The 23,584-nt window shown below is 36.0% G+C and overlaps 1 pseudogene; it reads right to left on the bottom strand.

Annotated features, from left to right (window-relative positions):
• Window positions 1–943: 943 nt before the first annotated feature.
• On the bottom strand, window positions 944–1,318 carry LOC114197591 (eukaryotic translation initiation factor 1 pseudogene; annotated as a pseudogene).
• Window positions 1,319–23,584: the final 22,266 nt, after the last annotated feature.

Here is a 23,584-nt window from a genome sequence, read left to right as displayed (position 1 = left end):
ATTCTGTTTTGGAAGGTTGTATGCTACTAGGAATTTATTCATTTCTTTTAGGTTGTCCAGTTTGTTGGTATGTAATTTTTTTGTAGTATTCTCTTGTGATCCTTTGTATTTCTGTGATGTCAGTTGGTGTTTTTTTACACTTAAAATTTTTATTTTGAATAGGAATAGAGTTGAAATACAATGTCACATTAGTTTCAGGTTTGCAACTTAGTGATTTTACAAGTTTATTCATTATGCTATGTTCACCACATATGTAGTTACCATCTGTTCTGTTACTATTACAATATCATTGACTGTCCCTGCCTTTTATTCCCATGACTTACTCATTCTATAACTGCAGACCTGTATTACCTTCTCCCGGTGTCCGTTTTGTCCAACCATCTACCCTCTTGTCCTCTGGCAACCATCAGCTTGTTCTCTGCATTTATAGGTCTGATTCTGCTTTTTGTTTTGTTTATTCTTCATAAATCGAATCATACGGTATTTGTCTTTCTCAGACTTACATATTTCACTTAGCATAATACCCTCTAGGTCCATTAATGTTGTTGCAACTAGCATGAAGCCATCCTTTTTATGATTGTATAATATTCTGTTGTAGGTATGTATATCATATTTTCCTTATCTTTTCATCTCTTCATGGACACGTAGACTGTTTTCATATCTTGGCTATTGTAAATAATGCTGAAATATGCATAGGGGTGCATATGTCTTTTTCAGTTAGTATTTTCAATTTTCTTTGTGTAAATAGCCAATAGTGGAATTATTGGATCATATGGTATTTCTATTTTGAATTTTTTTTTGGCTCTTTTCAGTTTATTGCATGAAGGAGTTACACTAGTCCAAGTTAAAAGCAGACCCCAAATAGTTACATTATATAAGCTGTGAAGTTTTTAAACTCGTGACAAGGGACAGAAGGGAAATTCTACTCATTGCAAGGAAATCCTCACTTCAGCTTCAGTGAGCCCAAAGCACTTAAAAACCCATGAACCATCAGCTGGTCATCCTTAGCCAGTCCAGTCTATACCAAGAACTGGGATATGTTCTTGCGCTAGTCACCCTGTAGCTGAATTACTTCTCCATATTCTGGATGCTCAATTACAGTACCATTGCAGGCAAATTTCTTCTTAAACGACTTCACTGGTTTCTTATTATCCATAATTATCAGTGATCCCTTGGACTGTAGTAAGGGTCTTCCTGCCATTCCTCTGTTGAATTCTTATATATGGATGTAATCCTCAGTGCCAGCAAGAAGCAGCTCATCACCCTTACTTGCATCAGCAAAGGGATCGAAAGAATGGAGGTTCTGGATATGGGACATACAATACAATTCCTTTCCCTTGGTGGAAACAGCCTGAGGAAGGCAGTGATGGGAGAAGGCGGGGGGGGGGGGGGGGCGGGGGGACGGAGCGTCCAGATGCAAGGGGGCTCAAGGGGGAGGCAGTGGCTCAGTGACTCAGCCTCTAATTTGAGTTTTGTAAGAAACCTCCATACTATTTTCCATAGTGGCTGTACCAATTTACATTCCCACCAACAATGCACAGAAGTTCCCTTTTTTTCCACATCTTCATGAACACTTTTTATTTCCTGTGTTTTTTATTTTAGCCATTCTAACAGGTATGAGGTGATATCTCATTGTGGTTTTGATTTGCATTTCCCTGATTAGTGATGTTGAGCAACTTTTCATTTGTCTGTTAGCCATCTGTATGTCTTCTTTGGACAAATGTCTATTCAGGTCCTCTGCCCATTTTTCAATGGGATTTGTTTTTTGGTGTTGAATTATATAAGTTCTTTATATGTTTTGGATATTAACCCCTTATTGAATGTGTCATTTGAAAATATCTTCTCCCTTTCAGTAGGCTGTTTGTTTTGTTGATCGTTTCCTTTGCTCTGCAAAAATTTTTTATTTTGGTATAGTCCTGATAGTTTATTTTTGCTTATATTTCCCTTGCTGTAAGAGACATATCTGGAAAAATGTTTCTTTGGCTGATGTCAGAGATATTATTGCTTGTGTTCTCTTCTAGGGTTTTTATGGTTTCAGGTCTCACATTTAGGACTTTAATACAACTTGAGTTTATTTTTGTGTATGGTGTTAGGAAATAGTCTGGTTTTATTCTTTTACATGCAGCTGTCCAGGTTTCCCACCATCATTTATTGAAAAGACTGTCTGTTCCCCTTTATATACTCTTGCCTCTTTTCTCATAGGTTAATTAGACCTAAAAGTGTGGGTTTATCTCTGGTGTCTCTATTCTGTTCATCTATATGTTTGATTTTTGTGCCAGTACCATACTGTTTTGATTGCTACAGCTTTGTATTATATCTTGAAATCGGAGACTGTGATACTTGTGATACTTTGAGGTGGGGCCTTTCTCAGAAATGCTTTGGCTATTTGGGGTCCTTTGTGGTTCCATACAAATTTTAATAGTATTTGTTCTAGTTTTGTGAAAAATGTTAGTGATATTTTAATAGGGATTGCATTAAATCTCTGTATTGCTTTGGGTAATATGAACATTTAAACAATATTGGTTCTTCCAATTCATGAGCATGGAATATCTTTCCATTTGTGTCATCCTCAATTTCTTTCATTAGTGTTTTATAGTTTTTGGAGGACAGGTCTTTTACCTCTTTGGTTAATTTTATTCCTAGTTATTTTATTCTTTTTGGTGCAATTATAATGGTGTTGTTTTTTAAAAATTTGATTTCTGTGTCTTCACTGTGAGAGTATAGAAATGCTACCAATTTCTGGGTATTAATTTTGTATCCTGCCACTTAACTGAATTCATTTATTACTGCTAGTAGTTTTTTTGTTGGAATCTTTGGGGTTTTCTATATATAGTATTATGTCATCTGGAAATAGTGCCAGTCACTTTCTTCTTTACCAATATGGATACCTCTAATTTCTTTGTGTTGTGTGATTGCTGTTGCCAAGACTTTCAGTACCATGTTGAGTAAAAGTGGTAAGAGCGGACATCCTTGTCTTTTTCCTGATCTTAGAAGAAAAGCTCTCAGTTTTTCACCATTGAATATGATGTTAGCTGTGGGTTTTTCTCATGTGACCTGTACTATGTTGAAGTATGTTCCCTCTAAACCTACTCTCTTGAGAGTTTTTTTTATCATGAATGCATGTTGAATTTTGCAAATGCTTTTTCTGCATCTTTTGAGATGATTATGATTTTTACCCTTTGTTTTGTTGATGTGGTATATGATGACGATTGATTTGCAAATATTGTATTATCTTTGTATCCCAGGAATAAATCCCACCTGATTGTGGTGAATGATCTTTTTCATGTATTGTTGGATTTGTTTTACTAATATTTTGCTGAGGATTTTTGCATCTCTGTTCATCAGAGATATTGGCCTGTAGTTTTCTTTATTTGTGGCGTCTTTGTCTACTTTTAGTATCAGGGTAATGCTGGCCTCATAGAATGTGTTCAGAAGCTTTCCTTCCTCTTCTGTTTTTCAGAATATTTTGAGGATGTTTGGTAGCATTCACCTGTGAATGTGGTCTTGGACTTTTATTTTTTGGTATACTGATTCAATTTTATACTAGTAATAAGTCCGTTCAAATTTTTTTCTTTCTTCCTGATTCAGTTTTGGAATGTTATATGTTTCTAGGAGTTTAACTATCTTTTCTAGGTTATCCAGTTGGTTGGTGTGTCATTTTTCATAGTATTCTCTTAGAATCCTTTGTATTTCTGTGATGTCAGTTGTTACTTCTCCTCTCTCATTTTTGTTTTTATTTGTTTGGGTCCTTTTTCTCTCTCTTTTTTTTTCCCCTTGTGTGTCCTACTAAAGTTTTGTCAATTTTGTTTATCTTTTCAAAGAACCAGCTCTTGAGCTCATTGATTTTTTTCATTTTTGTTTTTTTTTTTTAAGTCTCTATGGCATTTTTTTCTGCTCTGATCTTTATTATTTCCTTTGTCCTCCTCCCCTGGGTCTTCATTCTTCTTTTTCTAGTTCCTTTAGATGTAAGGTTAGATTGTTTATTTGAACTTTTTTCTTGTTTCTTGAGGTAAGCCTGTATGATTATATACTTCACTCTTAGAACTGCTTTCACTCTGTTCCAAAGACCGGACCATTGTGTTTTCATTTTCATTTTTCTCCATGTATTTTTAAAATTTCTTCTGTTTTTAAAGTTTTATTTATTTGAGAGCAAGCTCATGCATGAGCTGGGGGGGCGGGTTGTGTAGAGGGGGAGGGAGAGAGAGAATCTCAGGCAGACTCCCCATTGAGTGCAGAACCTGATACAGGGCTCAATCTCACAACCCTGAGATCATGACCCAAGCTGAAATCAAGAGTTGGATGCTTAACTGACTGAGCCACCCAGGTGCCACTAATTTCTTCTTTGATTGTTTCCTTGACCCATTGGTTGTTTAATGTCATGTTGTTTAGTCCCCATGTTTTTGTGTTTTTCCAGTGTTCTTGTGATTTATTTCTAGTTTTATACCACTGTGATCAGAAATGATGCATGGCATTATTTCAGTCATCTTAAATTTATTGACACTTGTTTTATGGTGTAATATGTGATCTCTTCTAGGGAATGTTCCATGTGCACTTGAAAATAATGTGTATTCTGTTGGTTTTTGATGGAATGTTCTGTATATATTTGTTATGTCCATCTGGTCCAATGTGTCATTCAAAGACATTGTGTCCTTGTTGATTTTCTGTCCAGATTATCTATCCGCTGATGTAAGTTGAGTGTTAAAGTTCTTTACTATTTATATATTACTATCAATGTCTCTTTCTGTCCATTAATATTTGCACCTAGTATTTAGGTGCTCCAGTGTTGGTTGCATAGATATTTATAATTGTTGTATCTTCTTGTTGGATTGATTCCTTTATCATTATGCAATGCCCTTCTTTGTCTCTGGTCAGCTTTTGTTTTAAAGGTTTTTGTTTTTGTTTTTGTTTTTTTGTCTGATATGAGTATTGCTACCCTGGATGGTTTTTTTTGCTTCATGGAAGCACAGTGAATGTTTTTCCATCCCTTCACTTTCAGTCTGTACGTGCCTTTAGGTGTGAGGTGAGTGTCCTGTAAGCAGCATGTAGATGGGTTTTGTTTTTTTTTATCCATTCCACCACACTGTGTATTTTGATTGGATCATTTAGGCCATTTACATTTAAAGTAATTATTGATAGCTATGTACTTATTTCCATTTAAAAAATTTGTTTTCTAGTTGTTTTTGTAGTTCTTCTTTGTTCTGTTCTCTTCATCTCATTCTTTGTGATAGATGAGTATCTACAGCATTATGTTTGGCTTTCTTTCACTTTATTTTTTGTATATTTGTCATAGGTTTTGTGTTTGTGATTACCATGAGATTTATATATAACATCCTAAGTAAATAGCTATCTATATTAATTTGATGGTCATTTCAGTTCAAACACATTCTTCAAATAAATTTTCCACACCTTTCTCTCTCTTCTGAGACCCTTTAATGCAAATATTTGCTTGATGTTGTCCAGGAGATCTCGTAATCTATTGTCTTTTTTTTTTTTTTTTCACATTTTTTTTCCTCTTTTTGCTGCTCAGCTTGGATGCTTTCCATTACCTTGTCTTCCAGATCGCTGATACATTCTTCTGCATCCTCTAATCTACCGTTGGTTACCTCTGGTGTATTTTTTATTTCAGTTTTTGTATTCTTGAACTCTGGTGCTTTAAATATTTTCTATCTCTTTATTGAAGGTCTCACTGAGTTCTTCCACTCTTTTCTCCAGCCCAGTGAGTATCTTAATGATCATTACTTTAAATTCTATATCAGGCATATTGGTTATTTTTGTTTCATTTAATTCTTTTTTTTTTTCTGAGTCTTTTTCTTGTTCTTTCTTTTGCAGCATATTTCTCTGTCTCCCCATTTTGCTTGTCTCTCTGTGTTTGTTTCTGTGGATTAGGTGAAATGGCCACTTCCCCTAAACCTGAAGGAATGGTCCTGTGTATGGTGTTCCCCATGTACACTGTGTGTGATTGCTGACTTTGGCTGGCTGACTAGAGCTGTGGCTATATATTGCTAGTTACTCTTTTAAGGGGGAGAGAAGTTCCTGCAGCCCCTCAACCTTTTTACACTGTAGCTTTTTCTCTGTGTCCCAATGGCTTCTGTGCCTGCTGAGGTTGCAGGCTCATGGAGATCACCAGACTCACCCATTATGGTGCCCTGACCCTGCTCCAGTCTAGGCTTTTAAGGTGGGGTGGATATGTAAACCATGTCATTCTCCAGCCCCTCTGACCTGGAGAGCATTCCCACAGCTCCTCTGCTGCTTGGCAGAGTTCTAGTGTTTTCTCTTTTATATGCTAGTTGCTCTTTTAAACCACATCATTTTTTTCTGTGCCCATGGTCAAAGGAATCTGTTCCTGGACCCTCAGCATTATCCCTCCTCATTGCTTTTAGCAGCTTAGAGGGTGGGGGTTCCCTTTGTTATTGTATCTCCATTTCTCTAGCTCTTCTCTCTATCTTTGGTTGTTTAGTAGTTGTTCACTCAGCCCTCAGTTCTTCAGGAGCGATTGTTCCATTAATAGGTGTAATTTGGTATGTTCCACGGAGGTGAGTTCAGAGTCTTTCTATGTTGCCATCTTGAACTGGAATTCCCAATGTCAGTTGTTTTTTAATCAGTTTTATTCCCAGCACCTAGCATAACTCAAAGAACAGAGTATGCCTCAATAAATATTTGAGGACTGAATAAATTAATGAGGACTGAACACTGGAAAAGAAATTTGTATGTAGTGGAAGCTGAGAAAAAAACAAACATGGAAGTTAGAAGAAACTCAGTAGAGACTTTAGCTTCAGAAGTTGGGGGTGAAGGAGTGAATTTCACAAAGGAAAGGAGCAGTAAACCTATCAAATGCTGCTGGAAAGTCAGTTGATCCCATGGAATTAACCAATATGTGGGTAAATTGATGACTTTAGGGATAGTGGTTTCAGTGGAGTGATGAGGGCAGAATCTGAACTATAGCAGGTTGAGGAATAACATAGAGAAGAGGAGATAATGTATATAAACAGATCTTTAAACATATTTGTCGGGGCGCCTGGATGGCTCAGTCATTAAGCGTCTGCCTTTGGCTCAGGTCATGATCCCAGGGTCCTGGGATCGAGCCCAGCATCGGGCTTCTTGCTCCGCGGGAGGCCTGCTTCTCCCTCTCTCACTCCCCCTGCTTGTGTTCCCTCTCTCGCTGTGTATCTCTTGTCAAATAAATAAATAAATACTTAAAAAAAACCATGTTTGTCTTTGGAGAAAAGGAGGGAAATAGAGTGGTATATATAACAGCACATGGCTTAAAAGGAGAGTCTTTTATTTTACTATGGGAGGAAGATGCTGACATTTAAATACTGATAGAAAAGAGCGAGCTGAGAGAAAGAGTGAAGATACAGAATTTAAGTATCTATAGAACAAAATGAATACTATTTTTGTTAAATAAAATGAGGGAGATTCCCTTGAAATGGGTTTTACTTCCGTCCACCCAGGCTAGACCTTTAAAATCAAGAAAAGCAATTCAAATTTTAGTATAAAGCATGAAAATGAAATAAGGTAATTACAAAGACTATTATGGCTAGCAGAGTATGATCGGTACCCCCTTGCCACCCTCTCACCTGGGATGTCACGTAAGACTGAGCAATCATTGGGAATTTACATTTTGAGACCTTTGAAAATGAAATGAAACCTACATACTAGTATTTCCTTTTTCGAAGTTAATTTAATAGGCTTAGTTTATAAATAATGCTAATTCCGTTGGAAATTTCTGAAGGACATTCCTAGTTGTTGTGGTTGTTTTATTCTAGTTTACAAATTGATTACTGTCAAGTAGCATGATAAGGATACAAAAGAGACAAGGACTGGGGATTAGAAGGAGTCAGCGACAGCTCTAGCTCTGTTGCTAATTAGCTCTGGGACATTGCCATCCTCTTTAATCTTTCCTGCCTTACTTTCCCCATCTACAAAATGAGCATAATAAGGTCTTTCATACTTCTCTCACAAGGCATATATTATGAGGATCAAATGTGTTCATGTGTATGAAAGCCTTTTTATTCATATAAAATACTATTCACAGGAGCTGGATGAGAAGAAATGAAACCTCAGTGCAAAATGTTGCTTCATCCCTTTCCAGGCATGTGACTTTTGACAGGCTCCTTAACACTTTTATTCCTCAGTCCCCTCACCCAGGAAGTAGGGGTAATATTCCTTAGTTCTGGAAATTTTTATTAAGATTAAATGAGTTGTGAAAGAAATGAGAGAGCAGACCTGTTAAATGTGCCTTGACGTGAGGTTTATTTGGCCTATGATTTTTTTCTTTTATTTTCAATGTAGGGGGAGACGACTCTAATTGGATGGTTTGACATTAGACAGGATTTAGGGTCTGATGGGTTAAAGTCTTTTACACCTTTGTTATTTGAGGGGTGGTCCCCAGGCCGGCAGCGGCAGCAGCACTAAGGAGCTTATCAGGAATGCAGAATCTTAGGCCCCACTCCAGACATAATGAGAATATACATTTTAACAAGATCCCCAGATGATGTGTACACAATTAATTTTGGAAATCACTGTTTAACAAGCCATCTGGTTGTGAGAAGTGGGTTCAAAGAGCACAGTGAACATATTATAACCTATGATGCCATTTCCTCCCCTTCATTATCTTTGTCTTCAGTTTCCCGACTCTGTTTTACTATGAAAATGAAATGAACTGAAGATGAGAAAAAAAGAGCGAGAAGTTGAAGAAGCTTCAAATATGTTTGTGAAGTGGTTTTCCACTAGGGCAAGAATTAGCTTCAGAGCTGTCCTGTGCCTTTCTATTTGTTACTCATTAGATGTCTCTGCCTGGAATAACACTGTCAAAGTGGGGCCCTTCTTGTCCTCCCTGCCCATCTGTTCTTTAACTTGCCACCACTGTCAAAGGCCCTATTAAAATGCTCTGTGCTAAGGAGAGTGTCCAAGTTACTGCTTATTAACAAGCAAGGTAGTTTTAGTTCTACAGATTCTCCTGGTTGCTTCTCACAGATGAAGGTGAAATGTAGAAAAATATTTAAGCACTGAGTTTATGACTTTTGATTAGGCATTTAGAGATACGTCCTTTTCAAAAAGTAGGCAGAAAATAAAGTTGAGTCTGTTGCAATACATTTCAGTAACAATCAAACTGCATAGTCTGAGTCTATCATGAGTAAAAATTGCATTGTTTCTTTTTCAAATTTATTTTACTTTGTGAAATGACCCATTGGAATACTGGGGAAGCTTGTTACTGTTGACACTGATGATATTTCAGCAACATAGTAAGTTTGCACATTGCTGATAAAGGTAAAGTAAGTCTACTTTAGTTCAATCCAAGATCTGTAGCTTTTTGCTAAATATCAAGAGAGTCATCTTGTCAGTGCTCCAGAGGAAAGGGATTTACAAGTTATCCAAAATAGGTTAGAATCTCCTGGGATGAAAAGATACGTCATGAGAATAAATGTATGGTGAGGTTATCAGGGGAGTGTTTCTAGTTGACGCCCACAATTTTTAAATATTTCCTTCGTTAAAATTCTTCCTTTAAACAGCAAATGACCCTTTAAACATAGCATCTAAATTTTGATTTATGGTAAATCGGATGTTAGTGCAGTTTGATTTAAATGTCTTTAGGGGTCGCCATGATTTTTGAAGCAGTATATATTGTGTTTCTGTGGAGGCCTCCCACACAACATTTAAAGTTTTGTGTGTCCCTTGGAGGTTTAGTGAGAGAATTGTTGCTCTTTATTTCATGCTAACAGGCTCAATTTTTCAATTCATAATTAAATAGCCCATAGTCATGTTGAGGGGCTGCTAGAATTGGTGCTACTCAAGCAAACCTTGAGGAAGTTATGGCAAATAAAGGCTAAGAAGATGATCGCCTGAGAAATAAAGATGATTAAATAGTCAGACCCACCAGGGCTCTCAGAATACAGTTAGCAGTGATTATGAGCATTTGAAACAAACACAGATCCAGTCATTGCTAAGTAAAATCAACGTTGAATAATGGATTCTGCTCTTATGATCTTGCTGCAAAATTTAGAAAAGGAAATATACAAATGAGTCTTTGCAAAATGTCTGAAAGGCAAGGAAAAATAGCATTTCAAACAAGCAAGTTTACCGTAAATAACATTAGCTTGAATAGTATGCAATTCACATGTTAGATATGGTCTTGTTCTATGTTATGTGTTCAGGTTCAAGGTAAAATAGACCTATTAATAATTTTTTAAGTTCTCATTTTGCTAACCTTTTCACTTCTGGCTGTTGGGAGAGCAAAATCCCAATGACTAAGATTCTTTTGTGCTTTACACCCTTCAGAAACAAGAAGATATTGAACACTTTGTTGTTAAAAGGAAGAAAAGGCGGGAGGGAAGGAAGGGAGAAGGGAGGGAAGGAGGGAGGGAGGGAGGAAGGAAGGAAGGAAAGAAAGCAAGCAAGGCAACAAGGCAGACAACTTGCATGACCTGATGTGGTTCATTAAAAATTCAGCCCGTACCTTCCAGAGTATCACTTCCAATTAAGATCAATTTATGATTAGACAATGTGGGCAGCTATCTTGGTAACATGTTTTGATTGGATCTGCAAATTGAAATCCTACCTTAAAGTAACTCTTTTTTTTTTATTTGAGTATAGTTGACGTACTGTATTACATTAATTTCAGGTGTACGACCTAGTGAGTGATTCAGTAAATCTATACATCATGCTGTGCTCACAAGTATGCTATCATCTGTCCCCATAGAGCACTATTCTAATACCATTGACTATATTCCACGTGCTGTATCTTTCATCCCGTAACTTATTTGTTCCGTAACTGGAAGCCTGTATCTCCCACTCCTCTTCACCTGTTTTGCCCACCTCCCACCCCTCTCCCCTCCGGCAACCACCAGTTTTTTTCTGTATTTATAGGTCTGATTCTGCTTTTTCTTTGTTTATTCATTTGTTTTTTAGATTCCACATATGAATGAAATCATATGGTATTTGTCTTTCTCCGTCTGACTTACTTCACTTACCATAATACCCTCTAGGTCTGTTCACATTGTCGCAAATGGCAAGAGCTCATCGTTTTTCATGACTGAGTAATATTGCATTGCATGTATATGTTTGTGTATGGGTGTACACACACACAGATACACACCCCGCATCTTCCTTACTCATTTATTTGTCAATGGACGCTTGAGTTGCTTCCATATCTTGGCTATTGTAAATAGTGCTGCAGTCAATATAGGGGTGCATATATCTTTTTGAATTAGTGTTTTCATTTTCTTTCAGTTCAAAGTAGCTCTTTCTCAAATCTTTGGGAAATTATTTTTCAAGTTATTGTTTCAAAACGCAATAAAGCATACGTGTATTCTTATTTAAAAGTAATGCACTATTATTGCAGAGTATTTTAAAATAGAGATAAACAAAGCAGAACAAATAGTTCTGATTTCACTGCCTAAAGAGAGAACTAGTGTTTACATTTGTCCATTAAGTGTTTTTTAGTACATACGCACAAATTATAAAAAATGTTTTGTAATATAACGGTTTCCCTTAATATATGGGAAAGATCTTCCTGAACACTGCATATTCTTTTACAACTTAAGTTTTAAAAGATTGAATAGTATTCCACCTTGTGAATTTGTAATAATTTGTTAATCAACACCTATTTGGGAATGTTTATATTATTTATAATTTTTAGTTTTTAAAAACAATACTGAAATCAACATTGTTGCTCAGTGATTTTCAGCCAGAGGTGATTTTACCCCCAACTGGACATCTGGCAATATCTGTAGATATTTTTGGTTGTCTTAATGGAGTGGAAGGGGGAGATATCATTGCCATCTAGTGAGTAGAAAAATATATTTAATAAAATTATTGAAGCCTGAATGAGGTTCCCTAGATGTGCTTATAAAATTAAGATATTAATTTCCACTTTTTAAAAAGATTTTATTTATTTATTTGACAGAGAGCGAGATAGAGAGAGCAGGAACACAAGCGGGGGAGTGGAAGAGGGAGAAGCAGGCTTCTCGCCAAGCAGAGAGCCCGACACGGGGCTCGATCCCAGGACCCCGGGACCATGCCCCAAGCCGAAGGCAGATGCCTAACGACTGAGTCCCAGGCGCCCTTTAATTTCTACTTATTAAAAATAATACTTTTAACTTTATCTACCAAAAAGTTCAAAGTTTCTGTTGAAAAAATGTTTTATAATTTCATTTTTGTATTCAAGTATAATTATACAGTGTTATATTAGTTTCAGGTATACAGTGTAATGATTCAACGATTCTATAAATTACTCAGTGCTCATCAGGTGTACTCTTAATCCCCTTTTATCTATTTCATCCATCCCTACACCCACCTCCTCTCTGGCAACCACCAGTTCTCTGTATTTAAGAGTCTGGATTTTTGTGTCTTTTTTTTCTTTGTTCATTTGTGTTGTTTCATAGATTCCACATATGAGTGAAATCATACGGTATTTGTCTTTCTCTGACTTATTTCATTCAACATTATACCCTCTAAGTCCATCCATGTTGTTGTAAATAGCAATATTTCATTCTTTTTTATGGCTGAGTAATACTCCATTGTATATATAACCAAATATTCTTTATCCATTCTTCTATGGTTGGACACTTGGGTTGCTACCATATCATGACTACTACAAACAATGCTGCAGTAAACAGAGGTGCTATCTTTTCAAATTAGTGTTTTTGTTTTCTTTGGGTAAATACCTAGTAATGCCATTACTGGATCTCACAGTAATTCTATTCTTAATTTTTTGAGGAACTTCCATACTGTTTTACACAGTGGCTGCACCAATTTGCATTCTCACAAGTAGGGCATTTTCTCTACATCCTTGCCAACACTTGTTATTTTTTGTGTTTTGATCTTAGTCATTCTGACAGGTTTAAGGTGCTATCTCATTGTGGATTTGATTTGCATTTCCCTGATGATTCATGATGTTGAGCAACTTTTCATGAGTCTATTGGCCAACTGTATGTGTTCTTTGGAAAAATGTCTATTCGAGTCCTCCACCCATTTTTTAGCTGGATTGTTTGGTTTTTATGGGTCTCTTTGTTGTTGAGTTGTATAAGTTCTTTATATATTTTGGATATTAATCCTTTATCAGGTGTATCATTTTCAAATATCTTCTCCCATTCTGTAGGTTGTCTTTTTGTTTTGTTGATGGTTTCCTTCACTGTGCAAAAGTTTGTTATTTTGCAGTAGTCCCAATAGTTAAATTTTGATTTTTTTCCCTTACCAGAGGAGACATGCATAGAAAAATGTTTCTATGGCTGATGTTAAAAAAATTACTACTTAAAAAAAATTACTACTTATAGGGGCTGCTGGGTGGCTCAGTAGGTTAAGCATCAGCCTTCGGTTCAGGTCATGATTTCGGACCTGGGATTGAGCCCTGCATCAGGCTCCCTGCTCAGCGGGGATTCTGTTTCTCCCTTTCCCTCTGTGCTCTCTCCCTCGTGCTCTCTCACTCTCTCAAGCAAATAAATAAAATCTTTAAAAAATTACTACTAATTACTACTTATATTTTCTTCTAGGAATTTTATGGTTTCAGGTCTCACATTTAAGTCTTTAATCTCTTTAGAGTTTTTTTGTGTGTATGGCATCAGAAAATGGTCCAGTTCCCTTCTTTTGCATGTATGTGTCCAGTTTTCCAAATACCATTTGTTGAAGAGACTCTTCCCCCCATTGTATATTCTTGCCAGTTATGTCATAGATTAGTTGACTATAAAATTGTGGTTTTATTTCTGAGCTCTCTGTCCTGTTTCGTTGATCTCTGTGTCTATTTTTGGATGGGACCGTATTGTTTTTGATTACTACAGCTTTGCAGTATACTTCGAAATCTGAGATTTTGATAACCTCCAGCTTTGTTTTTCTTTTCCTAGTTTGCTTTGGCTTTTGTGGTTCCCTGTGAAAAATGATGTTGGTATTTTGATAGAGATTGCACTGAACCTGTAGATTGCTTTGGGTAGTATGGACATATTAACAATATTGGTTTATCTAATCCATGAGCATGGGCTATCTTTTTTTTATTTTTTTAAATTTTATTTATTTATGTGACAGAGACACAGACAGCGAGAGAGGGAACACAAGGAGGGGGAGTGGGAGAGGGAGAAGCAGGCTTCACACCGAGCAGAGAGCCCCATGTGGGGCTCGATCCCAGCACCCTGGGATCACGACCCGAGCCGAAGGCAGATGCTTAACCAACTGAGCCACCCAGGTGCCCCAGAATATCTTTCCATTTGTTTGTGTCATCTTCCATTTCTTTCATCAGTGTTTTTTGTTTTGTTTTGTTTTGTTTTTTAATCAGAGTACAGGTCTTTCACTTCCTTGGCGAAGTTTATTCCTAGGTATTTTTTTGGTACAATTATAAATAGGATTGTTTTCTTAATTTCTCTTTCTGCTACTTATTAATACATAAAAATGCAACACATTTCTGGGTATTAATTTTGTATCCTGTGACTCTACTAAATTTCTTTATTAGTTCTAGTAGTTATTAGGTTGAGTCTTTAGGATTTTCTATATATCATATCAGGTCATCTGCAAAGAGTGGAAGTTTTACTTCCTATCACTTTGGATGCCTTTCTTCTTTTTTCTTGTCTGATTGCTATGGTTTTGATATATGCTGTACTACGCTGAATGAAAGTGGTGAGAGTGGACATCCTTGTCTCCTTGCTGATCTTAGAGGAAAAATTCTCGTTTTTCACCATTAAGCATGGTGTTCACTGTGGGTTTTTCATATGTGGCCTTTATTATATTGAGGTATGTTCCCTGTAACCATACTTTGTTAAGAGTTTTATCATGAAAGGTTGTTGTACTTTGTCAAATGCTTTTCCTGCATCTATTGAAAAATGATCATATGGTTATTAGCCTTTCTCTTGTTAATGTGTTTTATCATGTTGATTGATTTGTGAATATTGAACCATCTTTGCATCCCCAGAGTAAATCACACTTGATCATGGTGAATGATCTTTTTAATGTATTGTTGGATTTGGTTTCCTTGTATTTTGTTGAGAATTTTTGCATCTGTGTTCATCAGAGACATTGACTTGTAGTTTTCTTTTTTTGTAGTGTCTTTATCTGGTTCTGGTATCAGGGTATTGTTGGCTTCATACAATGAATTTGGAAGTTTTTCTTCCTCTTCTATTTTTTGGAATAGTTTTGAGGAGATAGATATTAACTCTTCTTTAAATGTTTGGTAGAATTCACCTGTGAAACTGTCTGGTCCTGGACTTCTGTTTGTTGTGTTTTTTTTTTATTATTACTGATTTAATTTCATTGCTAGTAATTTGTACATATTTTCTGTATTTCTTCCTGATTCAGTTTTGGAGAGTTATAGGTTTCTAGGAATTTATTCATTTCTTCTAGGCTGTCCAATTTATTGGCTTGTATTATTTCTTTTTTTTTAAAGATTTTATTTATTTATTTGAGAGAGAGAGAATGAGAGATAGAAAGCACGAGAGGGAAGAGGGTCAGAGGGAGAAGCAGACTCCCTGCTGAGCAGGAAGCCCGATGTGGGACTCGATCCCGGGACTCCAGGATCATGCCCTGAGCTGAAGGCAGTCGCTTAACCAACTGAGCCACCCAGGCGCCCTGGCTTGTATTATTTCATATTATAATCCTGTGTGTTTCTGTATTGTTGGTTGTTACCTCTCCCTCTTCCATTCTGATTTGATTGATTTGAGTCATGTCTCTTTTTTTATTGATGAATCTGGCTAAAGGTTTATCAATTTTGTTGCTCTCTTCAAAGAACCATCTCCTCTTTCATGTGTTTCTGCTCTAATCTCTGTGATTTCCTTCCTTCTATAGACTTTGTTCTTTTTTTCTAGCTCCTTTAGATGTAATGTTAGGTTGTTTATTTGAGCTTTTCCTTATTTCTTGAGGTAGGGCCATACTGCTATAATCTTCCCTCTTAGAACAGGTTTTGCTGAATCTCAAAGATTTTGGACCATTGTGTTTTCATTTTTATGTTTCCATGTATTTTTAAAATTTTCTCTTTGATTTCTTGGTTGACCCATTCATTGTTTAGTAGCATGTTATCTAGTCCCCATGTATTTGTGTTCTTTCCAGATTTTTTTCTTGTGATTGAATTCTATTTTCATACCATTATGGTTGGAAAAATTGCATGATATAATTTCAGTCTTTCTGAATTTTTTGAGACTTGTTTTGTGGTCTAACATGTGATCTACTCTGGAGAATGTTACATGTGCACTTGAAAAGAATGTGTATTCTGTTGTTTTTGGATGGAATGTTGTGAATATATCTGTTACATCCATCTGGTTCACTGCATTCAAAGCCACTGTTTCCTTGTTGATTTTTCTATCTGGATGATCTATTCAGTGATGTTAGTGGGGCATTAAAGTCCCATACTATCATTGTATTACTGTCAGTTTCTTCCTTTTTGTCTGTTAATAGCTGCCTTATGTATTTAGGTGCTCCTTTATTGGGTGCATAAATACTTACAGTTGTTATGTCTTCTTGTTGGTTTGTTCCCTTTATAATTATATAGTGTCTTTGTCTCTTGTTACAGTCTTTGTTTTAAAGTCTGTTTTGTCTGATAGGAGTATTGATTGCTACCTCACCTTTCTTGTTGCTTCTTTCTGTATAGTGTGTTTTCCCATCCCTTTACTTTCAGTCTGCATGTGTCTTTAGGTCTGAAATGAGTCTCTTTTAGGCAGCATATAGATGCATCTTGCTTTTTATCTACTCCTTCACCCTATGTCTTTTGATTGGAACATTTAGTCTGCTTACATTCAAAGTAATTATTGATAGCTATGTGCTTATTGCCATTTTGTTACTTATTTTACAGCTATTTTTGTAGTTCTTCTCTGTTCCTTCTTATCTTGTACTCTTCACTTGTGGTTTGGTGGCTTTCTTTAGTGATATGTTTGAATTTTTTTCTCTATTTTTTGCATCAATATTACAGGTTTTTGATTTGTGGTTACCTTTAGTCTCATATAAACATCTTATGCATATCACAGTCTATATTAAATTGATGGTCACTTAAGTTTGAACCCATTCTAAAAGCACTAAATTTTGACTCCCCTTCTCCCATGTTTTAGGTATATACTTTATATTCTTATATTTGTGAATCCCTTGACTGCTTTTTATAGATATAATTGATTTTACTACTTTTATGTTTTAACTTCTGTACTGGCTTTATAAGTGATTAATCTACTCTTACTATGTTTGTATTTACCTGTGAAATTTTACTTTCCTTATTTTCTTATTTCTCATTATGGCCTTGTCTTTCTAGTCAAAGAATTTTCCTTAAGGTTTCTTGTAAGGCTGGTTTAGCTGTGATGAATTCCTTTAACTTTTATTTGTCTAGGAAACTTGTTATCTCTCCTATTCTGATGATAGTCTTATTGGATCGAGTATTCTTGGTTGCAGGTTTTTTTCCTTTCAGCACTTTGAATATATTATGCCACTTTCTTCTGGCCTGCAAAATTTCTGCTGAAAAATCCTGAAAGCTTTATGGAGTTTCCCTTATATGTAACTGTTTTCTTTTGGTGCTTTTAAAATTCTCTGTCACTTTTTTTCTGCCATTTTAATTATTATGTGTCTTGGTGTGGACGTCCTTGTATTGATTTTGTTTTGGATTCTGTGCTTCATCTGTATGTCTGTTTTATTCTCCAGATTAGGGAAGTTTTCACCTAATATTTCTTCAAATAAATTTTCTGCCTTCCTTTTTCTTTCTTCTCCTGGGAAACCTATAATGTGAATGTTATTACACTTGATGGTATCGCTGAGCTCCTTTAACATATTCTCATTTTTTATTATTCTTTTCTCTTTTTGCTGGTCAGCTTGGTTGCTTTCCATTACTCCATCTTTGATCTCACTAGTCTGTTCTGCTTCCTCTAGTCTGCTATTGATTCCCTCTGGTGTATTTTTAATTTTAGTTATTGAGTTATTCATCTCTGATTGGTTCTTTTTTATATTTTCTCTCTTTGTTGAAAGTCTCATTGAGATCTTCCATTCTTTTGCCAAGTCCAGTGAGTATGTTAATGACCATTACTTTTAATTCTTTGTCAGACATATTGCTTATCCCTGTTTCTTTTAGTTCGTTTGCTGTGGTCCTATTATTTCTTTTGTGACATGTTCTTCTGTCTCCTCATTCTGTCTAGTGCTCTGTGTTTGTTTCTATGTATTAGGAAAGTCAGCTACATCTCCTCATCTTCAAAGTTGTGACCTTTTAAAAAAAGAGATCCTGTGGTGACCTGTAGCACAATGTCTCCTATTTACCAGAGCCAGCCACTTCAGGGGTGTCTCCTATGTGGGTTGCATGCACCCTACTGTATTGGCTGAGCATCATTGCCATCAGTCCAGTTGGTTGCAATGGCCCATTTTGCCTCTTGTGGGCATGGTTTTGTCCCTGTGCTCTTAGGGGACCATTTGGGGACTGCCGTGGGTTTGTAGTTGGGCATTGTCAACAGTCAAATGCCTGTTTGCTGGGGCCCTGATGACATTGATTTGTAGGGCACTCTCACTGCATTGTCCACTGAGGCTGTCATTGGTAGACGGGGCCTGCAGTCACACCAGATGCCTACCCCCAGTTTGCCCAGGCTGCAGTGACCTGGAACTGTGGGGCTCCCTCCAAGTTGCTGTCCTTTGAGAGGTTTTTGTTGGTGGGTAGGGCCGGCAGTCAGATCAGATGTGTGCCCCCTGTCTGTCTGCTGGGGTTGCAAACTGGTGTGTGTGGTTATCTTCCCTTCTTCTTAGGGCAGGGGTCACTTTGAAATGGTGCTGGTCCCTGCCAGGGCTGCCTGCAAGATGGGATATGGCAGGAGTCACTTTAGATGGAATCCTCTTAAGTAGCGCTTGTTGTATAGGGCAGATCTGCAAGAGAACTCAAGCAGGGTGCATGGTATTAGCAAGATAGGTGGAGGGTGTTGGAGCTGTTTTCCACAGGTGTCCAGTCATCTAGGCTTAGGGTGAGAGGGTGAGGAGGAATGGTACCTGTCAGCTCTTTTGTTCTTGGAGAAGTCTCCTAAAGATCCCTGCCCCTCCACTGCATGTTTTGAGATTAGTAAATAAATCTCTTTCACATATATCAGAGGTGTTTTTCAGACAGGTGCTAGATACAGCATAGAATGCTGTATCTCAGTGATAAAAACTTGAGAAGTTAAGCCCCACTGGTTTTCATAGCAAAATGACATGGGACCAGTTTTCCCAGTTCAGGTCCTGTGTCTGGGGTACCTGGTATGATGTCTGCTCCCCTCCCTTCTCCATGCTTATGGTGTCCCTCCTGTTTGTGGTTAGTCTTATAGGGAGTTTTCACCATGTATCTGCTCCTCCTACTCTTTTTGATGAGGCCTCCTCTCTACAATTAACTGTGGAAATTCTGTTCTGCCAGCCTTATGGGTAGTTTTCTGGGTTAGTTGCACTGATGGGGCTGTTATCTACATATGTCTGTTAGACAAGATGAACTTAGGATCTTTCTACTCTGCCATTTTTTTTCAGTAGTCCTTCTTTTGAAAATTTTTAAAGCATGAAATTAGGTTTTTATAGGTAACATAATTTTGAGCAAAAAACCCACATTGTCACAGGAATATTGGAATATTTTCAAAATATTCATTATCAAAATAATCTCTCCATAACACCTTTTTTTTTCCTCAAAAAGCAGTTACTTTCTCACCTATTGTTAATATTTTGCTTTTCCCTTGAAGGGATAAAGTGTGATTTAGATAGGTACTGGTTATTTTTGCCTTAATCTCTTATTTCCTTGGCCAAATTAAGCTTCAGTTTCATTGATACCATGTTGTATGTGTGTTTTGTGTGCCATCATTTTCTTCTATTTTTCTTTTTTTAATGCTTTGAGTTTGTCTTGCTGTTTTTTTTTAACTTTTTGGGATACATGTCTTGTTCATTAATTATTTTCTTTTATAATATACACATTTGAAACTGTACCTTTCCAGATAAGTATTATTTAACTCCATCTTACCTGTTTTTGTTTAAACTGTTTATTACTGTTCCCTCAAAATATTTTCTAAATTCTATTATGTTTTATTGTCTTGGGCTAGTGGATTTAGAAATCCTTTTGTCAACTGCCAAACATATGGGAGTATTTTTGTTTCATTGTTGTTGTCACTTATTAAAGAGGTCATGTTTAACTACATGTCCTGTATGGTGTCAGATCTTTGAAATCACTTGAAAAAAATTATGGCACAAGTGGTCAGTTTTTTAAAAATGTTTTCCATGTGTTTGAAAAGAATGAGCATTCCACAGCTATTGGGTACAAGTGCTATATATTTCCATTGGGCAAAATTTGTTTATCATAGTTCAGTCTTCTACATTCTTGGTGCTTCTTGTTTTGCCAATTTTTGACAGTTGTATTTTGCATTTTTTCACTGTGATTGTATGTTTGCTTATTTTTACCTCCTGCTAATTATTGCTATATATCTTTGAACCTATATTATTAAATGTATGCAAAATTATTTTTGTAACTTTGTCATGACTACATCATTTATTGTAGTGATGTGACCTTTTCTTAGTGAAAACAACCTTTTCATTAAAAGTCTGTTTCATGCATTAATACAAGCACATAGACTTTCTTAAATGTGGTGTTTACATGCTAACTTACTTTTTTTATTTTTAACTTTTCAGTATCCTCATATTTTAAATTAATTTATTAAAAACAGCATTTAGTTGGGTTTCATTATTTTTCCAGTCTAACAATCTTGGCCTCTTTAGTGGCACAGTTAATATAGGTAACTAATGTAATTTTTGATAGATGGGATTGAACACTTCTGCTTTTTGTACCTTATAACTTTTCACCCATTTCTCATTTGTTTCTCTCTTTTCTTCTTTTGGGGGGTGGTATGTATTAATATCCTTACTTTTCTTTGTTTTTTCATTGACTCGCTTGAAAATTACCATTGTATTTCTGGTCTGTTATTTGTTGCCCTGCAAATGACAATGATATATCAAATGCATCAAATTATAAAATTGATATTTATATCTTCTTTCTGGAAAATTTGAGTAATCTGAACACCTTAATTCCACTAACACCCTTCATAACACATTATTATTGACCTTTATTTTTATTCTCATTTGTAATTGCATGAGACATAATTATTATCACTTTATTTAGTCACCATTCATTTAGATTTATCCTCACATTTACCACCTTTTTACTGTAGTTTTCATTATTTTGTATCTTGGAACTTCTGAGATTACATTTTTTCTCCCTGATGTAACTTTCTAAAAATTTAACTAGAAAATTAGGATCTGGTGTTGGTAAACTCTCCATGCTTATTTATTTGTTTCATTGTTTTGGCTTGAAAATGTCTTTATTTTAGTTTCATTCTTTTTTTTTTTTTTAGATTTTATTTATTTATTGAGAGAGAGAGCAGCGAAGGGGCAGAGGGAGAGGGAGAGAATCTCAAGCAGATATGCGCTCAGCCCAGAGCCTGATTTGGGCTCAATCTCATGACCCTGAAATTATGACCTGAGCTGAAATCAAGTCAGACACTCAACCAACTGAGCCATGCTGGTACCCCTAATCTCATTCTTAAAGTTGTTTTCCCTGGATACAAGGATAGCAGTAATTTCTTTTTAACACATTGAAAATAGCATTCCACTTTTTCTGTCTGCTGTGTTTTCTTTATAGAAGTCATTCTGACTGTTATGTCTCTGATGGTCTTTTTTATATGTTGCTCTTAGTATTATTTTCCCTTTGTTTTTAGAGTTCTGCATTTCTACTCTAATGTTCCCATTGGTGGATTCCAATATTTATCCTATGAGGAATTCATCAGTCTTCCTAAGTTTGTGGAATGATGTCTTTATTCTGTCCTGGAATTTTTTTGTCTTTTAATCTTTCACATATTGCCCCTGCCACATTCTCTTCCTTCTCTCTTCTTGATAATTGTGATCAAATGTATGTTAAACCTTCACATACAGCTTTGCATGCCCTTCAACCTCTCTTTCATATTTTATACGTAAATAGAAAAATCTGTCCTGCAAATGAATCCTGCATCTATGTAATTTCTTCTGAATTCTCTATTATTTACTAATTTTCTCTTCAAACATGTCTACTGATGAACTGTTCATAAAGCTCTTAAACATGGTTATATTATTTTTCTTTAGAGGTTATATTTGATTATTTTTAAAAATCTAGCTTTTTAAAAGTCTGTTATATATATTTTCAAAATTATGGGGGTTTTAAAAAATACAGTAAGCATAGTCAAGCTTATGTTTATGGCAAATTTATCCTCCCAACTTAAACAACTAAATTACTGAACAAAATATATGAAACAACAGTTGTTCCAACATTGTACAACAGGCAGCAAAGCAGTGATCTCTGAGAGAAGAGAAGTAAATGAGGTAGTTCAAACTCACGGCCTGTCGAGAATTTCACCGCCACAGTGCAGGGAGGGAAAACCCAAACAATGCCTCTGTTCTCTTTTGAGGAGACAGTGTTAAAATCAGAGGGGATGGTGAAGGTGCCTAGAATTTTGAGGGCAGGGAAATAGAGAGGAGATAACTGCTAAATAGAGAGGACCAGAGGTCTACGAGGCTTCCCCTCCATTCTTCATCTGAACACTGGTATAAAGAACTACTAAAGGCCAGGGAAAGAACCCTCAGGGCTTGGAATAGTTCATGTACCCACCAAAAGGGTAGAAAATGTCATTATTCCCAAGGCATCAGATGTCGTAGTCAAGGTAACTTACTACCTTATTAGTGGAAAAAAATTAGCCCCAGACTAAATATATGTCTGGTTCTACCTAGCAAAGCTTGAAAACAAGCCTTAAGAGAATCAAACTCTGTTCAAATAATTTACTGTGCCCCAGAAAAAGCAAACCTGAAGAATATTTACAGGAATAGTGTATATATACTATATATATACACACACACAAAAAACATATATTGCATATATATTTATATATATGGAATATATATATATATTTTGTTTTTACTTTCTTGGGATCTGTAATATGTATATTACAGATCTCCAGCTCGCATGAAAATAAAATCACACAGTCTCTATCCAATAAAAAATTATTAGGCATGCAAAGAATCATAAAAATATGACTTATAATGAGGAGAAAAATCATCTAATAGAAACAGAAGCAGAAATGACACTGATGATAGAATTAGCAGACAAGGACAGTAAAATAGTTAGGATAACTATATTCTGTATATTTTGGAAGGATGAGCAAAGCATTAGCATGTTAAGGAGAGAAATTGAATTTATTTTTATTTTTAAAAGTTTTTATTTTAATTCCAGTTAGTTAACCTATACTGTTATATTAGTTTCAGGTGTACGATATAGTGATTCAGCACTTCCCTACAACGCTGGTGCTCATCACAAGTGCCCTCCTTAATCCCTTCACCTAGTTCACCCATCCCCCACCCCCTCCCCTCTGGTAACTATCAGTTCTCTATAACTAAGAGTCTGTTTCTTGGCGTGTCTGTCTCTCTCTTTTTCCCTTTGCTCGTTTGTTTTGTTTCTTAAATTCCATGTATGAGTGAAATCATATGGTATTTGCCTTTCTCTGACTAACTTATTTTGCATAACATTACACTCTCTAGCTCCATCCATGTCATTGCAAACAGCAAGATTTCTTTCCTTTTTATAGCTGAATAATATTCTATACCATATCTTATTTATCCATTCATCAGTTGTTGG

This window comes from Eumetopias jubatus, unplaced genomic scaffold (assembly GCF_037043125.1).
Source record: "Eumetopias jubatus isolate StellerSeaLion01/CBP00866 unplaced genomic scaffold, mEumJub1_p1.0 scaffold_11, whole genome shotgun sequence".
In the NCBI taxonomy this organism is placed as follows: Eukaryota; Metazoa; Chordata; class Mammalia; order Carnivora; family Otariidae; genus Eumetopias; species Eumetopias jubatus.
Note: the sequence above shows the minus strand (reverse complement) of the source record. Positions and strands in the feature narration are given on the sequence as shown.